Raw genomic sequence first — 27052 nt, 5'->3', positions numbered from 1 at the left:
AGATAGATGATAGATAGATAGATAGATAGATAGATAGATAGATGATAGATAGGTAGGTAGGTAGGTAGGTAGATAGATAGATGATAGATAGGTAGGTAGATAGATAGATAGATAGATAGATAGATAGATAGATGATAGATAAAAACAGCTTTTTGATAACCAGTTAACAGAATAAGTACTCTAACAAATGCACTGACACAGTCACAGAGCAATTTCTACTGCGTAGGAAGAGGCTCATGTGGGTTTTTGAAACTGCCATCCAGTTTGAATGGACCGGTTTTCTGTTCTTATGGCAGCAATTCAAGGATTGCTCAGTTTGCTGAAGTAATGGGGACTCATGTGTGAGCTTCTTCAACATGGAAAAAGCGAGTTTCCTCACTAGAATCTAGAATGATGTTATTTTAAACGGTATCATTTGATGTTTGCAGATTTCTCTCTCTCTTTCTCGTGCCTGTGTGTCATTTCCTGTTGCCGTACTGTTATGAGTCACCGGCTGATTTCTCAACGATTCCTACATTTCTAGCCATAGGTGAATAGAAATAGTATGTGATGTGGGTGCTGCTGACCCTTTTTGTGTTGTTCTCCTCTGAGCTTATTGATCATCCAGCATGATTTTGTTTTGTTGTTTTTAATACAGGGTCCTACTATGTATCCCTGGCTGGCCTGCAACTTCCTAGCTTCAAACTCTCAGAGATCAGCTCCTCTGCCTTGCTGGCTGGGCTTAAAGGCATGGACCATCGTACCCAGCCCTCTAGTGTGTTTATTAACCCATTTGCTTGTGTTCTTTACTCAACAATCCCACGCTGATTACTGATGTCCCCAGGAGCTGCTCATCAGACAGGCCTTCCTGTGCTCCCCGTCTGCGGCTTTGGTCCGAGCCTTCTTTCATGTCAACTCTTCTCCAGTTGTGCCCAAGTCTTCCCAATCGTACCTCACTAGGAACCAAAGTGCCAGGCTTTCCTCTTAGGATCATGTTACATGATTTCTTCAGTAGGTGAAGGTGTAAGTCACAAACAATCCCACACCAGTTTGAAATGATGATTAATAGACTGGTTAATTGGGGGAAATACTTACAGATCACCGTCCCAGACAACAGCCCTCTGCACAATCAGGAAGGGAGCCTAGTCGCCTGAAGGGAAGCCAGAAGCCAGAGAGCAAGTGGAGGGAAGTGGCCGCTTTTTTAAAGAGAGAGAGACCACGCCCCAATGGGCTGGTTTCTCAGCAGCTATTGGCTGAAGGAGCAGAAGGAGCTCCTGCAACAAGTAGGCAGACAATGTCTGGTCATTTTTTCCCCATCATATTCATGTTTCATGTTCACTTGCTAATTCTACATCAGCCTTGAGTGTTTCTGCTTTCTGAGAGTCCCTGTTGGGGTACACTCACATGTCATTTCCTATTTTCTTGTCTTTAGTCATTCGCAGTATTCTTTCCTCAGATGCTCAAACAAGAACAGCTCAATTCTGAGTTCCTGGAATCCCAGGAATGCAGTTCTCTCTGCCTTTTTCTCACCATAGCTATCGTCTGAGCTTGATGATGAGTATACAAGGCCAATTAACGTTAGTCTCTGTGCTAGTCTGAATGTAAATGACCCTATAAGCTCATAGAGAGTGTCACTATTAGGTGGTGTGGCTTTGTGGGAGTAGGTATGGCCTTGTAGGCGGAAGTGTCACTGTGGAAGTGAGCTTTGAGGTCTCATATGCTCAAGTCATGCTTAGTGACACTCAGGACACTTCCTGTTGCCTGCATATCAAGATGTAGGACTCTCAGCAATACCACCATGTCTGCCTGCACACTGCCATGTCCAACCACGATGATAATGGACTAAGTCTCTGAAACCAAAAGCCACCCACTAAATGGTTTCCGTTTATAAGAGTTGCTGCAGTTATGATTTCTCTTCTCAGCAATAGAAATGCTAAGACAGACTCCTTCCTCAAAGTCATTTTTTGGGGGTGCCAGATCTCATTATAGATGCTTGTGAGATATCATGTGGTTGTTGGGAATTGAACTCAGGACCTTTGGAAGAATAGACAGTGCTCTTAACTGCTGAGCCATGTCTCTAGCAACCACCCCCAATGTTATACTTATAATGAATTCATGCCCCGCCCAGTGGTACTGCTTGGCCACTGGGACCTTCCTTTTCATGTCTTGGTCAGTTTTAGCCCAAACTGAACTGCACAGATGTTATGTAAATCGCTAACAGGTTGATCTTATTCTTGTTTTTACAGCACAGACATTCAGCTTACTGGAACCAGCAGATAGGTATTAGTTCAGTGTAGGTCATCTGGGGATGTCCAAGGGGTGTATCCCACGGCCAAGCATCCCTTCATGGGACGTATCAGCTAAATAGGCAAGGAAGGCTCCTATCATAACCGCGAGGGAGAACAAGTGAAAAACAATTAACTTGGACTATTTTAAAGGAAACAGGCCAAAAGAAATCATCTGAGAACATAGAGGACTGAGTAAAGCAGGAGGAAGCAGGGTCTGATGCAATGATTGGTGTGCTCGGCGATCCCTGGGCCAGTGTCCTGGGTGTGGACCTTCAGTAGAGACGGTGAGCCCTCTCAGCCCTCCGCCAGCCATGAGGGCACTGCACAGCTGCTTCAGCACATGGCGTTTCTGTCATAATTCTCCCGGATGTGTAGTAATATGAGCGGCGGCTGGGCTGCGTCCCCAATACCCCAGCCGCCCGGCTCCGGCTAGCTTATGCCCCAAATAATTACACAGACACTGTATTCATTTAAACACTGCTTTGGCCCTTAGCTCTAGCCCTTACTGGCTAATTCTCACATATTAATTTAGCCCATTTCTAATCATCTGTGTAGCGCCCCTAGGTGCGCTTACCGGGAAGATTCTAGCCTAAGTCCATCCTGGGTTGGAGCTTCATAGCGTGCGTCTTCCCTGGAGCGGGTAGCATGGCGTCTCTCTCAAGGCGTCTGCTCTGGAGAGGAGAGCTGTCGAGTCTGACCTCACTTCCTCTTCCTCCCGGCATTCTGTTCTGTTTACTCCACCCACCTAAGGGTGGCCTATCCAATGGGCCTAGCAGTTTCTTTATTCTTAGCCAGTGAAATCAACAGATTGATATATGACACTCCCCCATCACGGATGTGATGGGTTACCTGGACCTCACGATGGCTTTGCAGGTCTTCTTTCAGTTGGCCTTCAAGCTGAGCGTGTCCTTGTAATAGCACTGGCCTCTGGCCATCTGCTTCCACGACAGGCTCATTCTCCACCATTGTCTCTGTTAGTCTCTATGGACTCTTTATATATTCTGGGCTTAGTTTATTTTATATCAATTTTACAAATTTGCCTTCTGCTCAAAGCTTGACTTTTCATCTAAATATTTGAATGATCAAAAGTCCTTAGTTTCACATCCCCACCCCCAACCTTGTCTGAGGTTAGTGCTATCTGTATGCTATATGGAAAGTTTCACCCATCCCGAAGATCATAAACATTCCTTTTTCCTTTATAGATTTTCTTTTCACACTTAATCAAGATAGAATTGATAATTGTGAATGGGGGAGGGGGGATTTATGCTCTTCCCCCCCACACACACACATATGAGTATGACTTCCTTACCTTTTTCCTCGGGAGATATGAATCCATTTACTGCAGATAGAGCACTGGTAACAAGTCAAAGAAATTAGTCCACGCACGTCGAGTTTAGTTAGGGTTACTTATAGGATTGCGGGTGAGGGGTCAGCTACAGGAGCATGGCTCCATTGTAGGGAAGAAGTCCCCCCTTTCTCCAGCAACCATTAAATCGATTATATTCCACTGCAGAGTGATGGGGCCTCCTTATGGGCAGCTTCATAAACTCTTACGGCTCTGCCTCATGGGCCCCATCAGTCCTTGCAAGCCTTGTGAACCGTCTCTCTCCCTCATGACAGGATGTGAGGGGGCCCAGTCCTGTGACGGTAATCAAAGCAGCAACAGCTGCATCATCACGCCCACAGGGCTGCGCTCACAGCGTGCAGCTGACATCACACTATTCATCTAGAAGACCAGCTTCTTGTCGCCCTACAGCGTCACATTGCTCTTGAATAAGTCCTCCCCCTCACCCCGTGTGTCTGTCTGCATCCGGACACTGCTTCTGGGACCTCTGTCCACCCAACCCAACATCACACTGTGTTAGCATGGCTCTGCTGTAGGCCTTGATGCATGGTGTTCTACACAGTTCAGTTCTTCAAGACTGCATTGCTCACTCTTTGCCCCTGCTTTCCTCCATACACCAGAACAGAGGCCAGTTTCCACAGGAAGGATGGAATTCTGACTGTGATTGCCTTGCGGTCCCAGATGCTCTGGGTGGAGGTGGGGGAAGAGTATCTTATTAAATTTCTTTCACCAAAGTTTTGTCGTTAAAATTTCTGATGGTCTCATAAACAGTTTTTTAAAAACTTTCCTTTTCCTTTGAGCATATCAATTAATTTCCCTAGTGGCCTTAAACCTTTTTTAAAAGATGATAAAAATAGCTTTAAAATCATAATTTGTAGATTCTTTTTTCCTATACACCCAGCAGATCAGCTATAAAGGATATTTTGTTTCTTTTTAATTCTGATGACAGTTTATTCATTTTTATTTTATTGACTAACATGCCTCAGACTTCCAGGTGACAGTGAACATATCAGTTTCATTTCTGACCATGAGGGAGGGGAGTGAAACCTTCAATCATTTCTCGGGATTGTTAATTTTTAGGATTTTTGTAGATGGTCTTTAAGAGATATAGAAACTGTTGGCTCCTAGTTCACCACGCAACATTTATTCCGAGGTTTGAGTCTCTTCTTCTTCTGCTTCTTCTTCTTCTTCTTCTTCTTCTTCTTCTTCTTCTTCTTCTTCTTCTTCTTCTTCTTCTTCTTCTTCTTCTTCTTCTTCCTCCTCTTCCTTCTCCTCCTCCTCCTCTTCCTTCTCCTCCTCCTCCTCTTCCTCCTCCTCCTCCTCTCTTCTTCATCTATTGAAAGATCTTATGAGCCAGACGATGGTGATGCACACCTTTAATCTCAGCACTCAGGAGGCAGAGGCAGGTGGATCTTTGTGAGTTCAAGGCCAGCCTGGTCTACAAAGTCAGTTCCAGGACAGCCAGGGCTACATAGAGAAACCCTGTTTCAAAAAATAAATCAAAAGACAAAACTCACAGACACACAGACACACGCACACACACAGAAATATGTGACTTTTCTACTGTATTCTGTCTCCGACATGAATGAAGCTTGGTCCCGAAGGTGCTGGGGTGTTAAGTGTGGGTGGAGTCGATTCTCCGAGGCTGCACGTAAGGTTTTTGTGTCACGTGAGACACTGGCCAGCCATTCTACTTTCATTTAATGTTCATGTTAGGTCGAGCACCACAGAATGTAGTATTCCATTGTTTCTTTCAGTTCTCATAATATCCCTGTCATTTATTTCTCAAATATTTAGAGTAATTTAGTAGTGAAGCCCTGAGGTTTACAATTATCTTTGTGTGTAATTCTGGTCTCTGGATTGTTTCGCAGAGATGGAGACAGTCAGGCTTTTTATTCCTTTTATGGTAAACGAGTAAGTTGGGCTTCTCTTTAGTTTTATTTATGTGTCTCTGGGAGGGCGGTTACCCACGGAAGGTAGAAGACATTGACCACCCATGAGCTAGAGCTACAGGTGGTTGTGAACTGCCCGGGGTGGGGGCTAAGAGCAGAACTTGGGTCCTCTGGAGGAACACTCTCACTCCTAACTGCTGAGCCATCTCTTCAGCCCGTAGCTCTCCCTTTCTAGTTAAAATCTTCACCCACTTAACTCCATGTCCTCTTTCTCTCTCTCTTTAGAAAAAAAAAAAAGCAGGCAAGTAACAAAAAGCAAACCAGATTTTAAACACACACACCCACGAAACACACATACAAAAGCAAAACCCATAAAATTACAAAATCAAAAACGATACTATATGAACAAAAGACCAGTAAGATTATTAATCTATGAGAACACCATTGAGCTCATTCTGTGCTGTTCTTCTGCAGCTGGTCATGGTGCCTGCCCTCAAGTGTGGCTAATATATCCAGTGAGACTCCATTGGAGGAAGCTGATTTTTCCTTGTAAGCAATTGTCACTTGAAGACAGCTTCCTGATTAGGGTTGGGAGCCCATGTCCCCCTCTCAGCGCTGGGACCCCTTCTGGCTGCAACCTGTGCATGCTGCCCCTGTTGCTGTGGGTTCATAGATCCATCTCTCCTGCTGCATCTGCCTTGGCTCTGTACTCTTGCTGTCTTTGCCAGAGATGCGTCCATTGCATTTCACATTTGTTTGTTTATATACAAGGTCTCACTGTGCAGCCTGGGCTAGCCTGGAACTTGTTATATAGCCAGATGAGCCTCAGAGCTCATGATCCCCTGCCTCTGCGCCCCTAGTGCCAGGACTACAGGTGTGTACTTCCATGCTCAGCTTTCCCGTTCTTTCTTTGTCTCTTTGGTTTTGGCTGTACTGTTTTCTCCTTCTGAGCACTTGTTTTCCATTTCATCCATTTCCATACACTCATTCCTTTCCTATTCATTATTTCTTGTTTTTTATGACTCTCTTCTCTCTGCCTTGGGTTTCGTTTGCTATTCTTCTGAATTATTCAGATAAAAATCTGGATTTCTGGCTTTCTGCCTTTCTTCTTTCGTATGTGAGGTAAACGGAAGTGAAATTGTATTGCGTTCACGTCTTCGGTGTGTCATCTTTTTATTCTTAATGATTGAGATTTCCGTTTGATTTCTTCTTTGACACAGAGATTACCTAGGGGCTTGTATTTGTCGTTTTCTGCTATTATGATAAAATACTTGAGATGATTGTTTTAAAAACAAGGAAAGGTTTGTTTGGCTCAAAATTTCCACTTCAGTCTGTGGGCTTTTGGTCCTGTTGCTTTGGGGCTGTAACATTATCTTGTTCTTCTAGTGATCACCGTTGCTTCCAAGGGTCTAATATAACCTGATATTTTTCCCATTGCTGAGGTGACATGGGACCTTAGGTTGTATAAGTCTGCCTCCTTTGGCATACTGGGTTTTAATGCCACAAATCTTTAAAGCCCAGCCACCGCTCCAGGCTTATGCAGCGGATACCGCATTTGTCCACGCAACTGCTTTGACTCACTCGCTCCTTATTTCTTTGCAAACGACCTATAAAATGTGGGTGGCAAGAGGTGAGCAGGTGCTCTAATGCCCTACAGGATAAAGATGGGGTGCCGCAGGAGGCGTAGTGAAACAGATCTAGGAGGTGTGAGCCTGCTGTCTGAGGGGGTCATGCAGAGTGCCCAAGTCTTGGCTGTCTCCCCGCTTAAAATCAGGATTGTATGTCTGCTTGCCTGGCCTGTCTTGCAGGTGTTTTCAGTACTAAAGGAAACAGAAGCAGGGGGAGATTCTGCAAACCCAGCATGGGCTATATTTAGGCAGTAAGGTTTGTTTGTGTGTTTGTTTGGTTTGTTTTTGTTTTGTTTTGGTTTTTTTGGCTTACCGAACCCTTTTTTGTTTAAACCAAGCCATTGTTTAAAAACCTTATTTCACATAAAGTATTTATTCCTATCTTTCCCTTCGGGGAAAGAAAAGAACCTGAAGATCCTGCAGCTGCAGACTCGGCTTTCCCCCAGTTGTGGTCTCTCGTGACGGGAGCCCTCCCTTCCCCGCATCATGATCTTGGTGTCAACGCGCATGGATCTCAGCATGTCCGCATCTGCATTCATGCTGCCAAGCTTGCTCTGCCTTCTCGTTATCTGAGCTGTGGCCCTGGTAACATACTGTATCCACGTTAGTTGTTATTACTCGTTTAAAGCCAGGTACACACAGGGACAGGGCTTTCTAGTGTTCCAGGTTGCTAAGCGCTGAGACAGGTGACTGAGGGAGGTTGTAGAAACACTTTCCCTGGGTGCCTAAAAATAAAACAGACTCATCCTCAGTCTGTCCAGGATGCAGAGAAGGGAGGGAAAGCTGACGGCACCACATTGCTTCTAGGTTTCAAGTCTGTCTGGGGCGGGGAAGAGCTGTTTTAGTGTCTGTCTGTCTGAGGGAGATAGAAACCCAATCACATATTATAACATAATCCAGCATTTGGAAAACTAAAAGTCTCATAATCCAGACTAGAGAAAACAAGAGGACTTTTATTAAAACAGGCATGGGTTAGTCAAACTTATTGAACTGGCCACCTCAAATATGTGAATATCACTGTATGTAAACTATATCTCAGTGTGTTGAGAGAAGGTCTTGCTGTGTAGCCCAGGCTGACCTCAGACTTGTGAGTCTTCTCTCTCCCAAGTGCTAAGATTACAGAAGTACACCACTATACCAGCTATATCTGAATCTGAAATTTTTTATACCACGGTATAAATAAAAATTAAGAAGGAGGCAGGGGATCAATTCTGAGGCTAGGCTGTGCCAGTCACTAGATAGACCACTGGATAGAGACTGCTTACAGTATTAGGTCCTCAAAGGTCTTCTAAGGGAGGTCTAATTATTGCACTCATCTTTCAGGCGCTGAAACTGAAATTCAGGTGGTACGGTAGATAGCAGTTTCCACAGTTGGGAGAGCCACACCTTACATACGGTCCAGATGGAGAGATTCATCCAGGGACTCTCTCCGTCTGCTCTGTGAGCTAATCCCTTGAATGGTTAGGAAAACTGAGAAAATTTACTGCTGTAAGCGTGAGGAGGGAAGGATGAAACAGGCATAACTTACTATGCTATCTGCTGGGACGTCTAGCGAAGCACGCACTCGTTAAGCCAGTATTAGAAGCGTTCATTCACAAACCCCAGAAGCTCAAGGAGTCATGCCATTGTAGCTACAGCAGGATGATCCGACTGTCCGCAGGGAGGAGGGTCTTGTGCATCGTCTTCCCAAGGGACGCTATGGTTCCTCTGGCCTTTGCAGTAAATAGTTCTGGCCTGTCATAGGATGTTTCCATCCTCACAAAACACACTCCGACCCACCCAACCGGGTCTGTGGATCCTCAGAGTAGTTGTAAGGCTCCTTATGAGTGTTGAAACCTCTCTCACAGGGAAAATGGGCGTATGCATATGTGTGTGAAATAACATTACAATCTCAAGAGGTTGAGAATTGCCCTGAAGATGGCTGAACTACCCCGGCATATATGAACAGGCAGTGGTTTACCAGACAGGGGTAGCTGGGTCGTTGGAGGAGGAGAAACCTAGCCTGTTCTTTCATCTTCAGTCCTCATGGCTCAAGACCTGGATTTTTAAAAACGCATGCAAACACGGCACACAGGACAGCAGCAGTCCTGCCTGGTTAACATCGTCACCAGTTAAGAAGTCCGGAAGACGGATACATGCGCATCAGAAGATAAAATCCGGAGTCTCTGTGTCGGTTTGTGCCACCTCTTCTTTCTCTTCAGAGAACGAAGCTTTCAACCTTCCCAGGGGTGGCTTGAAAGCTAAAGCCTGCAGGAGCCATGTCTTCCGGCCCCTCATCTCTACACGCCAGGATTCAGGAGTCTGCTGGGGCAAGATGAGAGGGAAGAGGAATCTGAACAGCCCTCCTCTTTTCTTTGCGTGCTCAGTTCCTGATCATCATTTGTACCTCAGTTTCAGCATCACTCCCTCAAGAACAGACCAAGTCTTTTTAGGTGTTCTTATAGCACCTCATTTTCTTCTTTTGCTTGGGACCTTCCATCATTGCATTTAATATTAATTTTACATATTATTCATATATCTATCTGTCTGTCTGTCTACCTACCTAAAAAAACAAACCCATAAACATCACAAGAGTAGGAACCATTCTTTCATTTTCTCTGCATCTTTATTGCCCGGCACAGGGTTGGTGTTTAATTAGATGTTGGTTTGAATGAGTCAATGGATGAGTCCTGGCCGCAGGAAGCCTTGGAGTTGTGACCGGAAAGCTACTATCCTCTCACAGAGAGTAAGAAGCCTATTTCCTAGGCCACCTGACCTCACCTCGCCAGGAATTGTGTCTTGTAATTCTGTCTTTTCAGCACAATTCTCTTCACAGCTACCTAATTTAGGGGAATGTTTTGAAACTTTAGGTAGTTACTACTCTTTACCGTGTGCTAGCTCAGAACAGGTAAGGAGCAAGTAGGCGTAGCGGTTAAACCTGGGTTGCCTATTGACTAGCTCTGCACGTTTTTTTTTTTTTTTTGGACAGTGTTGAAGATGGACGCTTAAAAAGAAATCCCACGCTAGCTCAGAATTCAGTACAATGAAAGGTTATTTATTTAGTGGTAGACTTACAGATCACAGTCCTCTGCACGAATGGGGAAACAGCAACCGAATCCAGCAGCCAGAAGAGAGGGCAAATGTGCTTTACGTAAGCATTTATAGTATAAGAGGCCACACCCAAACGGGCTGGTAACTTAAAGGTTACTGGCTGAAGGAGTTCCTACAGTACAGTGTTTCATTATGTAGTCCAGGCTGGCCTCAAATGTGAGATCTTCTTCCTTTAGCTTCCTGAGTGCTGGGATTTTAGAAGTCTGCCACCATGCCTGGATGGCCCTTTGATTTTGGAAAAATGGTATAATCCTTCTGATTTCAATTATTTCATTCTATAAAATGAAGGTCAATTAAATCGTCTTCATAGCATTAAATAAAATAAGCTGTGTGAAATGTATATCAGAAAGCCTGCCCAAAGCAGTTGCTTAATCAGTAAATATTTTTATTATTATCTAAATCGAATTCTTATGAAAGAGGAGGAGAATTAACCATCCTTAGGAATAGTTGGTGGTCTCAGTGCCTGAGGAAGGAAGCAGTGTGGTGGATTGGGGCATTAAATTCCAAGATTAAGTTCTGGTGATTTGAGTGAGAATGGCCCCATAAGCTCATATGTTTATGTGCTTGGTCTACCGTTGGTGGAACTATTTGAGAAGGATTAGGAGGTGTGGCCTTTTCCATGAGGTATGTTACTGGGCGTAGGCTTTGAAGTTTCAAAAGTCCCATGTCATTCCCAGTTAGTTCTTTCTCTCTGTCTCCAACTAGCAGAGGAGGAGATGCAAACTCTCAGCTACTGCTCCTACACCATGCTTCACTGCCTGCTGCCACGCTCCCTGCCATGATGACCACGGGCTCTACCGTCCTAGAACCAGGATTAGTTGCTTTCACTTATGAATTGCCTTGGTCATGGTGTTTTGTCATGGCATCTGAGAAGTAACTCAGACACAAGTGGAAGACTCCTAAGCCAATCCTGTTCCTCCCATCACCTCCTGTAAGTGGAAAGTCTAGTCTGTTCCACCATGTTTGCAGCATAAATCCTGTTACCCTGAAGTCACATGGAGACTTTCTGTGTTTCTCAAGAGGTCAACAGAAGGTCGATAGCCTTATTACTCAGCATAGTACTATTCCTCAAGTCTTCGAATTCTCTAGAGAGCACAGATAATTTGAAGATAGGCAAAGTCTGAGGATGAAGTAAAGAAGCTAGAATTATGCCTCCTTATTTCAGCGATGGCCTGTACAGTCTTTCATCCTCTTGCCCTAGAAAGAATATGCAACCCATCTCAACAATCTCACTTCCCTGCCCAAGCAGCACCCCACTTGCTCTAGGTACAACTCCAAGCCCTTGGAGAACAGAAACACCACCCTATCCGCTGGTCAGCTGATTTCCTTGAAAGAAAATATGTTTTATATTCTAGAAACATTTCAACAACAAATTCATTTTAAAAAAAAATCAATTCCATAACCCCACTTCCCTAATACAGACAACTTTTATTTTCATGTGATTCTCTTCTACCATCTCGGCTTGCAAAAGCCCCAAAGAAGCCTTTCTTAATGAGTTGTTGTTGTTGTCATGACGCTAAAGTTTGGAGAAGAAAATCTCCCAAACTCCAAATGCTTCCCATTAGTTAGTGGTATGAAGTTCCTTCCATGACCAACAAGACAACGAGAGATAGTCTTGTGGTGCCTCTGTGTTTCAATTCCTGCCTCTCCTCACCCATGATAGCTGATCCTGCTCCTATCTGAGGACCTGTGAATGTGCCCCCCTCTGTCAGTTGCAGGAAACTCCCCCTCCAACAGTCACCAACTTATTCCTGTCTCTGCTCGAATTTTCTCCTTAGAGAGGCTTTCTTCGATTACCTTCTACCACCTTCCATTGATATCTGTCTGAATTTAATTATCTTCATAGGACCTATGACCCTCCACCCCAGTCCCTAGAGCATTAGTTGGTTCAACGGAGGAGCTTGTCTGCCTGTTGAGTGATGTGTCTGCCTCTGTTTCAGCTGAGGTGGTGGGGAACTGGCTGCCTCCAGTTAGGAGAGGGGATTTAGTGACCAGGGAAGTTGGACTTGATGTTTCAGAGTCCAGACTCTCTGCTCTACTTCCCTGATAACACATGATAAATCAACAAAAATATCCCAATTTTCCAAGAAGTCTCTATAAAATTAATTTCAAAAAATGGGGCTAGGGAGATCATTGTATTAGTAAAATGTTTGTCATGCATGCCCAGGATCCTGAGTTCAGATCCCCGACACTCATGTTAAAAGCTATGTATGGCAGTGCATATCCATAATCCCCGGGCTAGCAAGGCAGAGGTGGGTGGATCCCTGGAACTTGCTGGATATCCTGCCTTGCCAAATTGGTGAGCTCCAGGTACAATGAGAGACTGTCTCAAAATAAATGAATAAATAGAATAGAAGGACTGAGAAGATGGCTGAGCGATTAAGGGTGCCTACTGCTCTTGCAGAGGTCTCAGACTTGGTTCCCAGAATTCATATCAAGTGGCTGACAGTTGCCTTCATGTCCAGGGAAGCTGACGTCCTCTTGTCTCTGAGGGCACGTGATACACGTGACACATAAAGTCACCCGAGCCTGGACACATAAATAAAGGGAACAAATAAATCGTAAAAAGATGAGATAGAAAGTAACAAAAGGAGATACCAGATGTCAGTCTCTGCCCTTTACACGCACATGTATGTATGTGCTTATGTCCCTATGCACAAACACATACGTCATGTGCAGAAACACACACGCATGCGCGCGTACACACACATTCAAAAATAACATTGTCAAACAAATAATTCATTGTAAGATAGTTTTCCAGCTAATATATCACTGTATCATAAGAGGGCAAGTCTTCTATTAGAAGATTAATTGAGCTGAGCAGTGGTGGTGCAAACATTTAATCCCAGCACTCCGGAGGCAGAGGCAGGCAGATCTTTGTGAGTTCCAGGGCAGCCTGGTCTACAGAGCTAGTTGCAGGACAGGGTCCAAAGTGACACAGAGAAACCCTGTCTCAGAAAAAAGCAAACAAACCAAAACAATAACAACAAACATTAATGGGAAGATATGGTTTTGTATGTGATACTGTTTGAATACGGTTTGTCCATTGAAATTCACGCTGGAGTTTGATCTTCATTGTGAAGCTTAATCTAATATTTAGAGGGCGAGTCTTGGGAGATGAGTTCGGTTTGGATAAGGCAAGTTGGATAGAACTCCTAAGATTGAATCCCCAGTGGTTTTATAAGAAGCCGGGGGTGGGGGTGGGGCTGCCTGCTGCCTCAAGATGCCCTGTGCCACCTTGGGACTCTGCCAGAAAGAAGACCATTAACAAATATGGCTCCTCTGACTTTTACCTCCAGAACTCTGAACGGAAAGAAACCTCCATTCTTTACAAAGTAGTGTTCTTCAGCTATTTTACCATAGTAAGGAAAGCGCTGAGGGAAACAGAGAGGCACCCACAGCCGGCTTGTTCTGATAGACTCAGCAGCGCTTCCTAGCTGTCCTGCCTTCCTCCTCACTTCCCCTCCCTTCCACCCAGGCAACCGATCTCTGGTCCTCTGCTTAAATTCCTCTGATACGGCCAGCTTCTTAAACACACCCATTCTCTACCTTTAGGAGAGAATTCTGAAAGCAGGTGTCCAGATCACCTGCTCCCAGCTCACACTGGGCTTCATTTAAATACTTTTTTTTTGTAAGGCCTTGGAGTTTCTGGGGTGGGGCAAGGAGTGAAGAGCCTCAGAGCCAGGAGAGAACCTCTGCCTCCAGTTCGTCTGTGTACTGATGTTGGAGGGCGTCTCTTCTTCCCTCACTCTCTGTTCTGACTCAGCTCACGCCCCAGGGGAGTAGTCAACTGTCCTTCAACAGTGTTTCCTTTTCCGGTCGCAAACACGATTCCTAGAAATCCCACTGGTACTCTAGTTGTCTGAGAACTCCCTCGTTCCCCCCACCCCTCCACCTCCACCCCCGCCAAGATTTTATGATCTTTGACTTTTTTTCTTTCTTTCTTTCTCTCTCTCTCTTGCTGGAGGATGGGTGGAAGGTAGGGCTTCCGTCATCATAAGGAACTGAGCAGGCTGGCACCCGCCACAGGAAGCACAATTAAGAATGTTCACAGCAGGAAGGCTGCTCTCCGGGAAGCACTGAGAGCTGTCAGGACAAGTGACCTTTCTAATCACGCCTGACATTTCACAGTCTTGAAGGCGGAAGAGCTGCCCTTATTCTGGAGGCGAGATGTTACTCTGTGTCACCCCAGACACCTGCCGTCTGAGGCTGCGGTGACTTGACCTCCAGCCGTGCAATGAATCAGAGCATGCAAAGGGTTTTGTTTCCCCGGGGAAAGAGAATACACTGAGCCAGAGACCGAGGTGGATGGCAACCGCAGCTAAACCTGGGACAGAGAGGTGCTGGGGAAGAATATCACCTCTCCTGAGTAACAGTCTGCTCCCAAGGGCTCAGGTGGCAGGGCTGATCAAACAACGTCCCTGGGGGAGGAAACCAAAGAGGATTACCTCCCAGCCCCTTCCCACCCCCAAAATACTGGCTGCCGTGACTCACATTTGACCCATCTCCATATAAAAGCAGCTTTGATTTAAACACACACACACACACACACAAGATAATACATATATTATTCTAGAAAAGGCCACAGAACATATATAAAAGATAAGAAAAGTAAAATTACATTTAATCGTATCGATCAGAGAACTGCTGTTAATATTTCAAGGACAGCTGTTGAGAGCGTTGACTCAAGACTGCAATCCCCAAAGTAGGGACGCTGAGGTAGGTCTTGGGTTCAAGGCCAGCCTGGACTTGTGAGTAACATTTTGTCACAAACAAAAAGAAGGAAAAGAATGTTTTGAAGACATCACATACACAATATTTTTTGAAGATTTTTTTTATGTTCATTAATATTTTGCCTGCAGGTATGTAAGAGTCCTACATATATTCCTGGTGCTCACAGAGGTCAGAAGAGGGTGTTAGATCCCCTGGAACTGGAGTTACAGATGGTTGTGATCTGCTATGTGTGCCGTAAACCAAGTCTGGTTCTCTGCAAGAGCAGCCAGTGCTCTTAAGAACTGAGCCGTCTCTCAATCCCCCTATATACAAAATTTTAAAACGTAATTGAATGTTATCATAAATGCTATTTTGAAAGGCACAGTATTTTTTGAAGAAGTCTAAATTTATTTTTTTGTTTTTTTTTATTTATTAAAGATTTCTGCCTCCTCCCCTCACCGCCTCCTATTTCCCTCCCCCTCCCCCGATCAAGTCCCCCTCCCTCATCAGCCCAAAGAGCAATCAGGGTTCCCTGACCTGTGGGAAGTCCAAGGACCACCCACCTCCATCCAGGTCTAGTAAGGTGAGCATCCAAACTGCCTAGGCTCCCACAAAGCCAGTACGTGCAGTAGGATCAAAAACCCATTGCCATTGTTCTTGAGTTCTCAGTAGTCCTCATTGTCTGCTATGTTCAGCGAGTCCGGTTTTATCCCATGCTTTTTCAGACCCAAGCCAGCTGGCCTTGGTGAGTTCCCGATAGAACATCCCCATTGTCTCAGTGTGTGGGTGCACCCCTCGCGGTCCTGAGTTCCTTGCTGGGAAAGGCACAGTTTTTAAACTTAGCATCCTGAGCATACTTCCATGTCAGCTAAATGCAAGCTGAACAAAGTCATTCTCAATGCTTTCCCTGTGATCCATTCTGGGAAAAGGTTTTCTGGGTTTTGTTGCTGTTGATGCTAAGTCCCCACAGGGCTGCACTATTCCTAGAGAAACTGCAAAGTCAGGTTAACATATACAGTGAAGCTAGTTAGTCCCTAGGCCATCTCCCTGCTCCAAACAATCCAGTTAATATATTGTCTTCAGATACAGCTGGCATCAGCTGTCCAGTGGTTAACAGATAATTCACTCGGTCCTAGCCAAAAGGCCGAGAAGCGCTGACTCTGATTTTCAGCTGTGGTAGAATATTCTAGAGTGAATGTCCTCATAGTTAAATATTCCTATGGAACTGAGTACACTTTCTTATGTTATATTTCTAGAAGTGGACTTGCTGAGTTGAAGAATATAAATACTTACAAACGTCTTCCTGTCAGCCCTCTAGATAGTCAATGCCACCAAAAAGGGAGGGGCTCCTAGAGGTTGAGTTTTATCTTTTCTTTAAATCTTCGACATTTTCAGGAGTAAAAGTGATATACCTCAATTGTCTGAGTGGGTCTTTTCTTTCTCCCTCCCTCCTTCCCTCCCTCCCTCCCTCCCTCCCTCCCTCTCTCCCTCCCTCCCTCCTCCCCCCTCCTTAGTTCTTTCTTTGTATTTTCTGTGTATGGCTGCTTTGTCTGCATGTTTGTCTGTGCACCACATGGGAGCCTGGTGCTCATGGAGGCCAGAAGAGGGCATCAGATCTCCGGGAACTGAAGGTATAGATGGTTATTAGCTGCCATGTGGGCGCTGAGAATTGAATCTGGGTCCTCTATGAGAGCAGCAAGTGCTTTTAACCACTGATTCAACTCTCCAGCCTTTGAATGGGGGTATTCCTACGTGTCAAAATTTAAAAGATTTTGGGGCTGGAGAGATGGCTCAGTGGTTAAGAGCATTGCCTGCTCTTCCAAAGGTCCTCAGTTCAATTCCCGGCAACCACATGGTGGCTCACAACCATCTGTAATGGGGTCTGATGCCCTCTTCTGGCCTGCAGACATACACACAGACAGAATATTGTATACATAATAAATTAATTAATTAATTAATTAAAATATTTTTCTGTGTTTCTTGGCCATTTGAGTTGTTTGTTTTGTGAATTCCTCTGACTTTCATTCTCCTTTTGGTAATGCCAAAAACTTTCCGAGATTCAGTTTAAAGTAGTTTCTGTATAGTAATGAGAACTATTTATTATCATTAAATTACATTTCCCCCCAATTTACCATTGTCTTCATTTTCATGGAGGTTCTGCCATGAAGACATTAAAACCTTCTGATGCTGTCTGAATAGCATAGAGTTTTAGCTTTAACAAAAGATCGTATTTGTGAAAGCCTTCTTTATCCTATGACCCTTTGTTTCTTTAGTCAGACTTTGCTTCCCCAGCTGGACTGTGAACTCTGTAGAGGGCAGAAGGAAAAATTTACTGCATTTTCTTCTTGTGTTTCGTCATTCTCTCGATTCCCGGGCCCTTCTGGCCACGCTTTTCCTGCCTTCCTCTTTGTGTCACGATTAGAAGTATCTCTGCAGAGAACTCTTTCTGGTTACCCTCTCGGAAAGCTTCCGTCAAGCCACTTCTTCTCTCTCCCCTCAATCTCATTTCCTCTATGACCTTTATTTTAAGAAGAAGCATAGTACAGCTCGTCTATTCAATATTTGCTTCCCCAACTAGACTATAAACTCCACGGAGGGCAGAAGTCATAGCTATTTTGCATTCTCGGCGCCTAAACTAACATCTGGCATATGGCATAAACAACAAAGGGAATTTGTTAAAGGTCATTGAATGTTAAGTCCATCTAAACTTTATTTTGGTATAAGGTATGCACTAAAGATTTGGTTTAAATTTTTCCAGATGGCGTCTTGTGATTACAGGGCACAGCAACAAAGCAGTCGAGCTCTCTGCTAATCCTCATTTCATTTGACACCAAGACATGAAATCTGGGATGCGGGAGGGGGGGATGGAGTTACCAGCTCTCCTTCCTTCCAGCCCCGTCACCCTGTCTTTACAGTGACTCCCTCTCTCCATTATTGTCTTAGTCCAAGTGCTTCCCACCGTCTTATTTCAGGGCTTAGCCTGGAGAGATCCTTAATTAATGGTATTGACTTGCTGATTCAAGTCACCCCAATGGCAGGGAAATCCGCTATCCTTGATGTGATTCATTCCCAGCAGCCTCTGGAAACCCTGGGGAATCTCTTCTCCCTCCACAACACTGCAACACTACGTTGTTCTGTGCCCTCCGGTTCTCTAGTTTCACTTCCAAAAGTAATGGACAGGACGACAGACCTGGGAAGCTGTCAGAGGTAAAAAAGGGAAGATGGCGAGCCCCGCCCACATATGCCTTGAAAGTGTCAAGTGCCATATTCCACATCCTGTCACGTCCATTTACCCCTTCAAAGCTCTCCCGCGGGGCTGATGAGGGGGCTCGGTAGGTAAAGGTGTCTACTACCAAACCCAACATGCAAGAACTGTCTGCAGCAATGCTTCCGTGGGTTATTTAACAATAAAGAATATTCTTCCAAATCTAAAAAGGATCCAGATTTGACTCCAGTTTTTATTTTTCAATATCTAGTAAGAAAAAAAAAGATTATAAAGGAAATATTCAAGTTTTAACCCTGCTTATCTCTAGGTGAGAGGGTTACAGGTAAAAAGTCACAGGTACAACTTTCACCAATCCGAAATCAAAGATTAGGAACTTTCCTTGTGTGGTCTATCATTGTCAACCAATATACAATGCAAGCCTTTCAATCCAACTAATCAGATTCAGATTCATTGGTGCCTTGGGTGGTCAGGAACAGCCACGGTGTTTCTAGAGAACTAAAGACGCATAGCGACTGTTTCTATGGTTTAGGGAGGGGGTGTGTCAGCCATCGGAAAGTTCTCAGCCCCCCTAGAGAGGCTGAAGTCAAAATGGCAGTACTCGGGCTAAGGTGCTTTTGCCTGCTCCCTTCATTCCCCCTTTGTCTTGTGACTAATGAGATGAATCTTGGTCTAGGGGCTCAAACAGGGGGTTGCACTGTGCCCTTAGAAACACAAGCTTGACAGTGCCTAGGCAATCTCGAACAAAGCATGTAATGGCATTGACAGCACAGGCGACAAACAGCAGGACAGGGAACGGGAGGATTAGGGGACCTATCAGACTTGTGAGGAGAGCCGTCAGTCAGGGGGATCTGCTGAACTTTGCTCTTTCCTCCTCCCTAGTGAGGAGATCTCCTTTAAGTTTTGTTAGGGTCTCTCTATAACACCTGAATAGATGGCATAAACGCAACATATTCCTGCCAGGGCCACGCATACATCTCCCCCCTTAAAGAAAAGTCCATGGTGGTTTCTCAGGACGATTACAGCCAGTATGGCAACTTGGTTTTTCAGGAAAGAGAAGAATGGAGGTGGGAAATATCTCTGTCAGTTTGCTCACCCAGGAGTCCCCAGGGATGAAGGCTGCTTTACCAGGGGTTACTAGCTCTTCAGTGGCTGCTCCTATCAGAAGATGCCAGGCACAGGAGGCACTCTCCTGGTGCATAGTAAGCCTGTGGTCCCCATATACATTCTCCTTGCCTCCCCTCCATATATATGATGATGACTTGCGGCACAATATGAACCGACACACCAAGCTCAGCCTTGTCATTTTCAGTGAAATGTCCTAGCGAGAGGCAGGGTGTCAAGCCAAAGGTTACAGGGAAGACAAGCTGGTGTAGGGGCCATCAAGGGGGTGTTTTGGTTTAGGGTAGCCCATTCCTAAACTGTAGGCTAAGAGTAGTTTGGGACCACCAGGAGTGGGTTACAACCAACAAACAGGAAAAAGGGACACAGATCATTCTTTCGTCAGTCTTATCTTTAGAGGGTTCCGCTGGTCCTGTTAAACTGTCGTCTGTTTTCTTCCAGCATCTGTGATAAACCTGTCAGAAACCGGTTCGGGTGGGTATGACGGCAATGGGAGGAGTCAGGATCACAATGTGAGGGACCCAGAGTCTCCTTTTGGTGATGTTTCACCCAGATCCCGTCTTTCGGTTGGTGGTCATGTGGTTTAACAAGCAGCAGATCACATAGGTGGGATGTGAAGTCATGGAAACACCCTGTTATGAGTTCTTCATGACACATGCATTGACTGGAGTAAGCGAAATTTGATACCTCAGGAATTAAATATGACCTAAGTTTTGGGGATATTGGAGGGGGCCTCTCAAACATTATTTCATGGGGGTTAGACCCCCCCCCATCTAAAGGGTGTTTTTGACCTGGAGGAGGGCAAAGGGAAGGAGAGCTGTACAGTCCTCACCAGTCTCTAGGTTAATTTAGCTAAGGTTTCTTTTTTTCTCCCTGCCCTACATTTGCTGGGCTATCCTAGAACGCGTGACATATAAGCAACAGGTTCCCCCGAAGGGGATTTGCCTTTGACGTAGCACTTTCAGTCTGTTAAGGGGAGATGGAGGAGAGTGATACTTTCTTCCGTAACTGCTTCCAGCTGAAATTGGGGTGTCGGCTGTCAGGGCCCAGGGAGGTCAAAAGGCTAGTTAACGGCACGGCACTGGGGCATTTATCAGAAGCATCCGGCTAGCGGATCCAGGTGAAAGACAGGAAGCAGCCATGTGGGCTAGACTGGCTCCCATTAGCTTTCAACAGTCCAGAGCTCCGCAGTAGGGAGTCTGCTCCCTGGGTGGTCAAATCTGCTGAGGCAAACAGACTAAGGCCAGAAGTTAAAATTTAGAAGCTTAAAAGAAAACCGCATATGTTTTTTTTTTTTTAAGAACTTTTGCTTACCTGGAGTTTGTTTAACCTGTGACAGGTGGATTCTAGCTTTATGACCTTTTAGACTCCCTGAAGCTTACATGAATTTTTAGTTCACCAAAGGCGATAAAAGTTCCAGTGTACTAGCATTTCCATTGTACTGAGATCCACACTGTAGAATTAAACAGTCAACAGGTGTCTATAAAACAGCCGGAACAGCTTTACACCTTGGAGACATAGCAAAAGTGACCGCTTTGGGTTGGCCTGATGAAATACACCCGGAAGTCTATATTTAGCAGACAACCAAAGGGAATTGAAGATCTTGAGCTGATGACTGGAATGAATGGTGAGCAGCCAGGGCTCTATCAGTTTATCCAAACTTCGTTCACTAAATGTCAGAACTCCGACCCTCTGGAACCTCAGTGGGGCAACATACCCTTTAGTGAAGTTTGCAAGTCCTGTAGGTGTGTAAGATTAATGTCTAAGACCAACTGCTCTGTCGGACTTTCATGTTTCTTTGGTTGCTATGGGAACATACAGAGAAACATAACCAGAAAGAAACCTATGATGCACGCTTCACAGGGTAGCTAGACCAAGCCAACTCTACAATTCTCTGCAATGTCTTTTATTTTTCTATTTCTTCTGCCTTATACTCATTAGCCTTTGGCATTTCATATATGGACTAATTAGGTTATTATTATCTTTTCTCCCTACATCATTAGAAAGTGTACTATACCAGAGACCAGAGTAGTTATTATTAAGAACAATCTTTGCGAGGCATATTCCTCTAGTGAAAAGTTACACCGGAAACCTGCTTATTCTTTAAATAAGAAGCTTGGAAGCAAGGCAAACCTGTTTGTTTTCCTAACAATAGACCTAGTAGCTTTGACAAATGAACTGATTAGTGAATAACAAGATGGCTATAGTTTTGAGGGAAGGCATTGTTATTGCCCAGCTGGGAAAGCTACAGCTAGCTTAGCTCTTAGTGTCAGAGATCTGATATTGGCCTGAGCTAAACAACCCTGGCCTGTTTTCAGTTCTTTGTTTTAGGCTTTAGATTGAAAACATGTAAGAGGCTAGATAAAAAAATTTTCCTATACTTGATTATATTAGTACTTAGCATGACTCATATAAGTGTAGTTCTGAACGTCTCAAGGCTTAATCATCTTTAAAAATGATAATTTCCGAATTGAAGCTTTCAGCACCAATCTAAGACTTATACTCTACAAAGAGACTGGGTGCTTTCCTGATTCTTACATAGTGTACCATTATAGAATATAATAGGTTTTTTTTTTGTATGAGTCAGTTTACCAGAATAGCTACAGTTTAACAATGCTAGCAAAAACAAGGTTAGACATAGTATCTTTAAACAAGTTTTTAAAAGATTAAATAACCCTTAAGTAAGGAGAGACATTTTCTTTTTCTTTCTTTTTTTAAAATTAGTACCATGTGAAATACTACATTATTTTGCATTTCACAAAAGGGGGTGTGTTTTTATATTTACTTATTGATTTTTATTGAGCTCTACATTTTTCTCTGCTCCCCTCCCTAACTCTCCCCTCCTCTTTAACCCTCACCCAAGGTCCCCATTTTCCCAATTTACTCAGGAGATCTTGTCTTTTTCTACTTTCCATGTAGATTAGATCTATGTAAGTCTCTCTTAGGGTCCTCATTGTTGTCTAGGTTCTCTGGGATTGTGATTTATGGGCTGGTTTTCTTTGCTTTATGTTTAAAAACCACTTATGAGTGAGTACATGTGATACTTGTCTTTCTGTGTCTGGGTTACCTCATTCAATATGATGTTTTTTTGACTCCATCCATTTTCCTGCAGAATTTTCTGCTGTATACTGTGTAGTACTCCATTGTGTAAATGTACCACATTTCCTTATCCATTCTTCGGTCGAGGGGCATTTAGGTTGTTTCCAGGTTCTGGCTATGACAAACAAAGCTGCAATGAACATAGTTGAGCACATGTTTTTTGTGGCATGATTGAGCATCGTTTGGATATATACCCAAAAGTGGCATTACTGGGTCTTGAGGAAGGTTGTTTCCTAATTTTCTGAGAAATTGCCACACTGACAGCCAAAGGGGCTGTACCAGCTTGCATTCCCACCAGCAATGCAGGAGTGTTCCTTTTACCCTACAACCAGGAGAGACGTTTTCTAAGCCAGTGGTTTTCTTTTTTCTTTCTTTCTTTCTTTCTTTCTTTCTTTCTTTCTTTCTTTTTTTTTTTTTTTGTGGTGGATTGCTATGCAAATATCTGAAATGTAGCCACCCTGGGCTACTCCTGTAAAAAGGTCTTTTCACCGAAGGTTGAGAAACTGTTCCAAGTTCTTTATCAGAGTTTTTAAGGTCACTTACTGCATCTTACTACACCATAAGATAAAAATACCCTTGTTTCTGCTGCTTAGCAACTGTGGCCCTAACTTTAGTTGGCCAGTGACTACACAGGGTTTTGGAATTCCAGTGTAGTATTGAACCTTTCTCAGGGTGAGCCTTTAAATACAAAAACCATGTTTTGGGTTGGCATATTCCAGTTAACAAAAATAGTCAGTCAGAAGCAGACTAAAAGGGTTAAAAAGCAAGGTAGACACTGATGGCTTAGGTCTTTGTTTTACGATTACCTATGGGACCTTCTGACTATTAACCTTATGTTAACATTTTAAGCTATTTTTTTCTGTTACAGATATTACAGATTTTTAACCATACCCAGTAATGTGTAAGCCAATAATTTCCTAGCTGTTCTGCTCTTGTTCTTTCTATCCACCAGTTTTTGTTTTTTGTTTTTTTGTGTTTTTTCCCCCAGACATAGAGACTTTAAAAGCAAGTCTGGGTCTGAAAAGGGGTGGGTTATACCCCGGTTCCAGAGCCAACCCCTTAATAAAGCAGAACAGCATAAAACAATTTTAATATCGTTCCTACTCAATTGACATTTGAATCCCCTTTTCAACAGTGCCAATGGCCAGAACTCCCAGGGGTAAATTCTGAGTCCAGGTGACAGGCAGCATGCAACAGCCACTGCTGAGCTGCACCTAAGACACAGAACACAGTAACCTCATACATTCAAGACCAAACAGAACCAGACATGCAGTGGCCACATTGACGCCTTCAAAACAGATAGACAAGGCTTTTCTGACTTTCTCCAGCTGCAATTTCAAAGGGGAGGGGCAAAGAATTCAGTTCCCATGGTGTTGCAGTGGGAGCTGCTCCCGACTTTGCCCCCAGAGACTGGGTGGTTAAGCTGCCCACTAATCCCAAATCACTCCTCCAGTCTCGACTTCAAGGAGCTCATGTGTAGTTCTCCAAGAACAGCACTTTTTTTTTTTTTTAAGTTTCTGAAGCACTGTAATATGAGGTCTAGGGACATAAGAAGGTAGTTCTCCCCATAATTTTAAAGTATAAAATAAGACAGAGACCAACACAGAAATACAACATCATAAAACAAAGTTGGCAGTCATAAAAAGAAACTGGCTGCAGACAACAGAGATGGAAGCGGACAAATAAGACAGACAAGACAACAATAACACAAACGAACAAGATGAACAAAACATTGGCCAATAAGGACACCATCCTGGTCTCATGGCCTGGGACCCAGATCCAAGCTGGGGAACCCTTGAGATTCTGTCCCGTGTGGGACACCGATTCTTGGATACTGCCCCACCTGGGACAGATCCCCTATCTCTCACAACTGAGAGTTGGGGTTTAGGTTCAAGCTGGGAACCCCTGGAATAAAAGAGGCGTGCCTTCCCTTCCCGGATTCAAGGAGTGCTGCCACATCTGGCTTTCTTACTGGGTCCAAAACCTGGCGCCAAACCCTTGCCTCGCCCTGGAGGACTCTGACTCAGCCTATGGGATCACTAGATCCCGTTCCTCAGTGGGGCATCTCGGTGGAACTTCAAAATGTTACACCTAGCGTGCTATGCCCCACAAGGAAGAAGAGACAACCCTTAAGGGTTCCAAAGATTGCATTAAATCACCACAAGAGCTGGTTACTGATTGATCAGGGCTTCAGGATGAGGACTCAGAGCTTTCTTTCCTTCTGACAGCCTCGAGCAGGGGCAGAAGCAGGATTTATAAGCACAAAAAGTCATAACAATGTGTTGCCAACATACAGTTACAATTTTCACCGAGCAGAAATCAAAGATTAGGGGTTTTAGTTATGTGTACCATCATTGTCAACCGATATACAGTGCAAACCTTTCAGTCCAACAAATCAGATTCATTTGTTCCTTCTGTGGCTAGGAATAGTCATAATGTTTCTAAAGAACTAAAGGTGCATGACAACCATTCCTATGGGAAGGGGTTGATCATTCACTGGAGAGTTCTCAGTTTTATTCCACCCTACAGGTAAAATGGAGTCTGAAGTAAAAATGGCAATAACCAGGCCAAGGTATTTTTGCCGTCTCCTCTTACTATGTCTGACTAAATTATACTTTTCTTGTTAATGTTTTCCACATTCTCTAAATCAGTATGACTTTTTTTATTTTAAAAGAAGAAACAAAGAGCTACAGGCAACCGAAGAATACTGAAAGGAAAATTTGTTAATAAGCCACTTAATGGATTATACAGTTCCAAGAGGTCATCCCTACAATCATATACATACAAGAAACACTAAATGGACACAGCACATTTTGTTTATATATTTATACATTTATACATGTATGTAGCAATAAAGAAAAATAAGCTATGAATTTGAGAGGGAGTGGAGGGGGCATAGGAGGGGTAGGAGGGAGGAAAGGGGAGGTGGGAATTGATAGAATTATATTTTAATTTTAAGAATATGCTTCTTAAAAAATACAAACAATGAAGACTAATTTCCTGCTTATTTCCCGCATACGCCTTAGCAATGTTAACATGGTCATGGGCTGTACTGAGTCTTTCTGTCCGTCCATCCAGCTCCCAGATAATGACCCGAAGACTTCTTATTAATTATGAAAACTTGGCCTAACTAAGTCATACAACTTAAATAACCCATTTATATTAATCTATGCTCTGTCACATAACGCCCATCCTGCTTCCTCTGTGTCTCTTGCACACACCTAGATTCCTCCTCCTACTTCCTCTCTCTACCCGGAAGTCCTGCCTATATATCCTACCTATCCATTGGCCGCTCAGTTTTTTATTCCACCAATCACAGCAATAAATATTCATACAGCGCACAAATATCCCACAATGACAGGTTATGTTCACTAAAATCCAGAAGTGTTTCTATGGTGTTCATGTCAGCCAAATAAATACCTGCCATGTACAAGGTAAAACTCTTGGGGACATGTCCATCCAGAGATGACAGAGAAGCCCTTGGGGACATGTCCATCCAGAGATGATAGAGAGAGGTCCGTGGTGAATAGACATGGGAAACCTAAAATTCATAGACAAGATCTGGAAGCCAGACTAGCGGCCCTGAAGCAAACTCAGTCTGTCACCCTAGAAGACAAAGGCACAGACTGGGGATAGCAAATGGCATAAATTTCTATTTAGAGTAAGTGTCAGCTGCATAGTGGCCGCAATCGCCCTCAATGAAAGAGCAGTCTCTGTGGGGAGGGACACTCAGGTCTGGGACCAAAGCTAGGTAACCTCTCGGTGGCAACACTGAGAGACACCTTTTTGTTTGTTTGTTTTAAAACACAGAGTGACTGGGTAGGTAAGTGCCTCCCAGCGTCCCAGCAGGCCCATAATGTGTGCTTTCTCTATCAGAAAATGGAGAGTCCTGAACACGCCCCTTTCCTGTCCCTGTCTCCCAGCCCCCTGCTCTGGCCATTTGAGATGGGTGATATTTGTTTGTGGGCCAATGCTCTGGGGCTGGGAAGCAGCTACAACACGTAGAGCTTTTCTGGTTGCAACTACAGACAACCAACAAAAATTACATCATGCAAAACAGACGGAACTGGCCAACACTAGGGGAAGCCAAAGGGAGCCAACTCTGCATTGCATGGCAACAACTAAAGACCGTGTTTCTATTTCCTGCCCTTGGTCTGTGGAGCTGAGTTTTGCTTCAGGAGAAATCAGGCCTGTTTGTGTGGAAACAAGATGGTCTCTGACAGCCCGGAGTGTATGTTGTGCTTCTAGCTCATGCCTTCGGCCCTTAGTGAGAGTGTTCTGCCCATAGAGCTCAGGAAATGGCCTTGAGAAGACCAGCGTCTAGATCTTGGTCATGTGACCCATTCCTAACTCACTGATGTATCCTAGGAGTAGGAGTCCTTGTCTTAGTCAAGGTTCTTTATGTGTGCACACTCAGGACCAGATGCCCTGGGAACAGAGTAGCCTTCTGAGACACCACATGGATGAAGCACATACGGAAAGGATATACATGCCTGTGTGCACTATAAAGAGAACTTTTCTTTGTTAAAACATTCAGAGAAAGAAATGTCACCACTATCGTAGAAATGGGTTTTGTGTCCATGTCATGTGGTAATCCCTCATCTCTCCTATCTTGAACTCTGGTGTAGTTTCTGCCCATGGTGTTCTGTTCTGTCTTCAAGATAGATTTCAAT

At 44.1% G+C, this 27052-nt stretch overlaps 1 protein-coding gene and 1 non-coding gene across 2 annotated transcripts in view; one reads left to right on the top strand and one right to left on the bottom strand.

The window, feature by feature from the left end:
- The window catches only part of Marchf4 (membrane associated ring-CH-type finger 4), a 124587-nt gene that overhangs the window by 37482 nt on the left and 60053 nt on the right, over positions 1-27052 (top strand). The window lies entirely within an intron of this gene.
- On the bottom strand, positions 15903-16091 carry LOC142837229 (U2 spliceosomal RNA). Its single transcript, XR_012908219.1, has one exon. It is a non-coding gene; the product is annotated as a U2 spliceosomal RNA (small nuclear RNA).

The sequence above is a fragment of the Microtus pennsylvanicus genome, chromosome 17, assembly GCF_037038515.1.
Source record: "Microtus pennsylvanicus isolate mMicPen1 chromosome 17, mMicPen1.hap1, whole genome shotgun sequence".
NCBI classification, from domain to species: domain Eukaryota; kingdom Metazoa; phylum Chordata; class Mammalia; order Rodentia; family Cricetidae; genus Microtus; species Microtus pennsylvanicus.
The sequence above is the reverse complement of the archived record's forward strand: the minus strand, read 5'-3'. Positions and strand labels throughout refer to the sequence as shown.